Raw genomic sequence first — 6,072 nt, 5'->3', positions numbered from 1 at the left:
TGAACAAAACTAAAGAACAATCAGTCCTTTATGTTCACTATGCTAGGCTATATCTTTAAACAAAACTGGAGGTGAAAAACTCTGCATCCTACATAAAAATGCAGGATAGGCTGCTGAATATCAGTTTCAGTATGCTGGGGCTATTAAAGGTGTTCAGAAAACTTTAAAGCCTTTATTTTCAGCAATGTTTCTGTATCTCACTTCATTGCTGCCTGATTCTATATTGCCTGTCTTTAAAATCCATGCCATTCAGCACCATATGTTAATTTAATGCATGTATACATAACCTATACATACCTGTATTTCCATATTTCATTTTTATCTCATGCATGTTAATTATGTCTGCTTTAAGGTAAAGCTCTAGTTTTTTCTTTAGAAAATAAAGTATGCTAGTAATCATGTGTGCTTCCTAGCTTGAGTGTAGTACAAGATGCTAGCTCTTTCATCTGCTCAAAAGATATGTGTTTGTTTGGAATATAGCCGTAATTCCTGGGTTTAGAGATTTTTATGTGTAACTCTGGAAGTGCTTTATGAAATAAAGGAAGGATAATTTATCCCTTCTATGAAACCGGGAGGTAAGGAAGTGAAATGACATAATGAATTTGCCGTAACTGCTCATTAGCCAAACTAGAAATGCAGTATGAACAGGTTCTTAGTCCTGGCTCAAAGTAAATTTGCATTGTGGACTATTAAGTCTCTGCTGATGTGGATGCTGAAGGTGTTAGGTTGACTGACTAAGATGGCAAAGCTCTTGGGTTTTTTTTTTCTCTTTTTATTTTAATTACATTTTTGTATCTCACTTCATTTCATCCCGCAGGAAACTTTTGCAGCAAGGTATTCGTTTTTTTTCTTCTCATACAACCTAACTTCTGTAATAAACTGTCATCATCATCATGGCTAGGCTTCGCAAACGAAGATTTGAGAAGGGCACTACCCACATTTGTTACAAGCGTGTTGGTGGCTAAAAAGAGACAGAAAGAGATAGACACATCCAGTTGCAAAAGGCACAGCAGAAAGACTCCTTAGGTGGTATATTCTGCAAGGCACGATTCTTTCTGCGTTGTCTTTTCTCCTCAAGGGTGATCCTGCGTGCTTTCTCAAAAGCATCAGCAGCGTTATAGATGGTGTGTCTCCAGACCTCCAGATTGGAGGCCAGAGTAGACCAGTTATGTTGATCAATATGGCCAAGGCTGAGATGTTGTTTCAGGGAGTCCTTGTATTTTCTCTTCGGGGCTCCTCTCTTGCGGCAGCCGGTGGCAAGTTCACCATAAAGCAAGATCTTAGGGAGGCGGTGGTCTTTCATCCTTGAGACATGCCCTGCCCAACGCAGCTGTGTTCTCAGCAACATGGCCTCAATACTTGTGATTGCTGCTTGTTCTAAAACAGACATGTTAGTCACATAATCTGACCAGTGAATGTTTAGGATTGTACGGAGACAGCGTTGATGGAAGTGTTCTAGGAGACGCAGGTGGTGGCGGTAGATGACCCATGATTCAGATACGTATAAGAGAGTAGACAGCACTATGGCTTTGTAAACACTGTTCTTTGTACTTTTCTTCAAGTGTTTATTTCGCTGAACTCTTTTATGAAGCTTTCCGAAGGCACTATATGCCTTTGATAACCTGTTGTCTATCTCTCCATCAATCTTACCATCCAAGGAGATGAGGCTGCCTAGGTAATTAAACTGCTGGACTGATTTGAGCTCTGATTCGCCAATGGTGATATGGGGATGATGGAAGACTTCCTGAGGTGCAGGTTGATAGAGAACTTCTGTCTTCTTTAAGCTGACTTCCAGCCCAAAGAGCTCAGCAGCCTCAGCAAAGCAGGATGTTAAACACTGCAGAGCTGCTTCTGTGTGGGCAACAAGGGTAGTGTCATCAGCATAAAGCAGCTCCCGGACAAGATGGTTTAAGGTCTTAGTGTGGGCCTTCAGTCACCTTAGGTTGAAAAGGCTTCCATCAGTACGATATCGAATGTAGATACCGTCCTGATCATCGAGGTCTGCGTGGCCCTTTGGAGCATCATGCTGAAAAAGACTGTGAATAGGGTTGGTGCGAGAACGCAGCCTTGTTTCACACCATTCTTTATTAGAAAGGGCTCAGAAAGTGCATTGCAATATCTGACTTGTCCGTTCTGATCCTCATGGAGTGAGATGATCATTTTAAGGAACTTGGGGGGACAACCTAAACGTTCCAAAATCTGCCATAGGCCTTTTCTGTTCACAGTGTCGAAAGCCTTGGTGAGGTCGACAAAGGTTACATGGAGACCTTTGTTCTGTTCCCTGCACTTCTCTTGCAGTTGTCTGAGAACAAATACCATGTCTGTGGTACTCCTGTTGGCTCTGAAACCACATTGACTTTCAGGTAGAATTCCTTCTGCTATAGTGGGTATTAGTCTGTTCAGGAGTATTCTTGCCAGGATTTTGCCAGCAATGGAGAGCAGAGTAATGCCACGGTAATTTGAGCAGTCTGATTTAGTACGTTTCTTCTTATACAAGGTGATGATGACTGCATCACGAAGGTCTGATGGTAGTTCGCCTAGTTCCCAACAGTGCACCACAAACTCGTGAAATTTAGCATGGAGTGCAAGGCCCCATGTTTCCAGACTGTATTAACATAGAAAATAAATGACTAATACATTTATGAATAAATATGCTTGAGCTAAAAAGCTCACATGTCAGCAATTTGAGTCAGCAGCTGTCTTGTTTATTATGCAGAAACATGTCAAAGTCCCCATTATAGACCCACAGAGCTGATCTGCATCTTTGTCCAATAGCAGGCTTTGAGGAAAGATTGAAACTGTCTACAGTCTCATCTTCTGGAGTTGACAGGATTCCTAAATTTTTCTCATTTCTCAAATTATTTTTTTTTGATTAATGAAAACTGAACATTTTCCTGAAAAAACAAAGAAGACTCGGTGATTTCCCATTATAAACTGGTACTTCTCTGTCTCTGCTCTTGGCAGCAACAGCATGGACGGGACTGAGAGAAAGGGGAAAACAAACCCAGCTGCTGCAGCCAAAAGTTGTGGGTTTGAACAGATAGTTTAGTTTTGAACAGGTACATGAGTCATCACACTGTAACAGTCACAGCAAAGAGGCTGTTGAACCTGAAGTAACAGCCTCTCACAAAAATGGGCTGCTCTGGATGGTGCTTATACCACAGCTACACATCTGCCAGACTATACACTGGCAATATGCCATTCAGTAGGAAAGTCATGGTTATATATATGGATCACAGCAGACAAAACTACACATCTGGCAGCTGTACTGCTTACAGAGGGTTTTTTATACTCCCACTGGCATATGTTAGCTATTGAGTCAGCTGGATGCATACTGAGAAATACAAACATTACCTGAAGTCATACTGAAGCTACTCTGAAAGACAGGAGTTCATCCATCTGAGGTCCACACTCTGCCTTTGAGGGGTATGAAAGGAATCTTGCGAAAAGGAGCCAGAAACAGGGCTCCTATGCACCTGCTCTCTGCTATGTAGCCTCGGATGCCACCTGAACTGTCAGCTGGGGCAGGAGAAAGCTATGTCATTTCCTGCAGGAAAGGAGAATGGCTGGGCATTGTGACTGTATAAGGTAGTGCTAAGGGTTCCCTTCAGGTCCTCCTAGACCCTGACAGTTAGGATGAGGGCTGTGCTCAGGACAGATGTGGAGTTCAGTGAGCATTTGGGATTGTGGAGCAGCCCCTGATTTGTCTGCCATCTTAGGGGGCATGTGAGGGAAATTATTTCTTTCCAAGCTGCATTTCTAGAGGTGCTCTGCTGAGGCCTTAGAGATAGGATGAGGGTTCAGGTAAGGATGCAGATGAAGTTCATCACGAGTTTTAAGCTGAGAGGAACTCATTGGAATCTGCTGCAGGGTAGGGATAAGTGAACTGGTGAGTCAACTGGATGCAGTCTGTGAAATACAAAGAGCTTTCCAAGTCAAATTTAAGCTAACAGGAAAATCTGTTCTTAGGCAACTAATGCATATTAGAGCAGGATTTCCACTAGAGAAAACATCTTTCTCAAAACCTGAGCAGTAAGAAAAGGGTTGGGATCCAGGACAAAGCCGTAATTAACCCCTTGAAGCCTGAAGGGCACAGTACCTGCTCTCTCCCCTTTAGGGTGTGTCGCTGGTTGCTCAAGGTCTGATAAAAACTGTTGTGAGGAAAGTCAGAAACTGCTTCTGCTCTGCTGAGACACCTCAGCAGGGCTCCCTGCTCATTTCCTGGGGAGCTGCTTTTAAGCCAAGGCTCTTGCCTCCCACCTGAGCTACACTGCAGCCATGCCTGTGCCCAGCTGTGTACTCCACTGATGCAGACCCAACCCATGCATCTGTCACCCCAGCTTAACCTTGGATCTGCCTCATCAGTATGGACTTTTCTAGTGATTGGACTCTTCATGGAACCCCACTGCTATTCAGTTTCTGAATGGGAACACCCATGTTGTAGTGGTTGGATCCAGCAACAGCCCCAGACACAGCAGGGTAGAGCCAAGCCCAGGACTACACTACTTGTATCCAAGGAGACAGGTCTGAAGATGAGGGTACCCATAGCATCGGTTCGCTGGCTGTGCAGGAAGACCAGCCCGTATGTCAGGACAACAGGAGATGGTACTGGACATGCACAGCTACAGCATAGCCCAGGTGATGTCTGGATGTCCAGGCCTAAGTTCACATAGAGCCCACAGGTTGGTGGCCAGAGGGTGTGTGGGTGGGGGCCACAGCTGAGGTTAGCCAGGGTAATTATGGGGCTACTAGTGCACTGAGGGGCCTTGACAACAGCTTCTTCGTCCATCAAGATGTGTCCTCTCACCTTGCAAAGATCTGGGTTCAGAGGTGCACTCCTTGTGAAATGCTCTTGTTGCTACTTGCTTTTGTTGGCCCAGGCCAGAGAAGAGTCATCACAGGGCTACTTCAGGATGATGCAGAGCCAGGGCAAGGACATGTCATGAGCTGGGATGAAAACACGGACCTAAGACAGACACAGAGGGCTATGACAAGGTCACAAAGTTAGGGCAGGGACATGGCACAAGCAAGTTGGAGTTAGATCACAGAACAGAGCCAGGGCAGTTATGGAGCTGGCACAGAGACATGACATGGAGGACATGAAGTGGGATGGGAATATCACATCCCAAACAAGTCTACGATCCATCCAGGAAAAAGGGCCACCTATAATGTGAATCTGAGGTCCATCTAAGAGACAGGGCCGGAAACAAGAATGGAGATGAGGTTACTGACAATTCAGGTCCAAGGTCCATCCAGAAAGACTAGCCAGTAAGTCAGGACAGAAAGATGCAGGGTATTCCAGTTCTGAAGGTGCTCAGTTTCCTAGCTCTAACATTAATCCTGGCCCTAACACACAGCAGAGTTTGGAACTACACTCATATCTTCAAACATGCAATGAGTTTAAACTCCTTCCAGAGAGCAGCTTCCTCCTAGCTCTCAAGCATAAAGAGGACTCCAGGGGGATTGCAGCTCTGGAGACTCTCAGTGGAGTCACTGCAGTCCTTGTCAATCCTAAGAGGCAGAGTGTGGGCTGTGTTGGACACTGAGCCGAAGCCCTACATTCATTTGGAGCAAACACTGCCCAGGGGTCTGCCCTTCAGCAGGGAATTTCCCTAACTTGGCCCTTTCCTGTTCCAGAATCTCCCTATCTATCATCCCACACAGACTCCAAACCAATCAGTATTCAAATGAATGCGTTTTGCTACAGAAAAAGGCTTTGCCTTCATTTTTTTTCTTCCAAGCCTATGCACTCTTGTGTCCTCTGCAAAAAAACTCATACTCCAAGTTTTTGGAAGATACTCCCATTTTTTCTACAAGATCCAGCATTTCAGCCTTCTGGTCCAGTAAAAGTGTAAGTTTTCATTATGAAACCCAAGCTTCTTCCTATTATAAGAGAGACAGCTCATGAAAAATGAAGGACCAAGAGCTGAGAGATCTTGCTAAAAGTCAATACAGCTCATCTCTGGTGTGGCATTTGTGTGCACAGTCCTAACAAGGAGACTAGGGATGCATTCCCTTTGGTTGCCTTGAGCAATGCCTTAGCAACTAAGCTGGGAGTGGGTGAAAGAAGAA

The sequence above is a fragment of the Neopelma chrysocephalum genome, unplaced genomic scaffold (assembly GCF_003984885.1).
Source record: "Neopelma chrysocephalum unplaced genomic scaffold, ASM398488v2 Primary Assembly neopelma1_25, whole genome shotgun sequence".
Classification (NCBI taxonomy): Eukaryota; Metazoa; Chordata; class Aves; order Passeriformes; family Pipridae; genus Neopelma; species Neopelma chrysocephalum.
Note: the sequence above shows the minus strand (reverse complement) of the source record.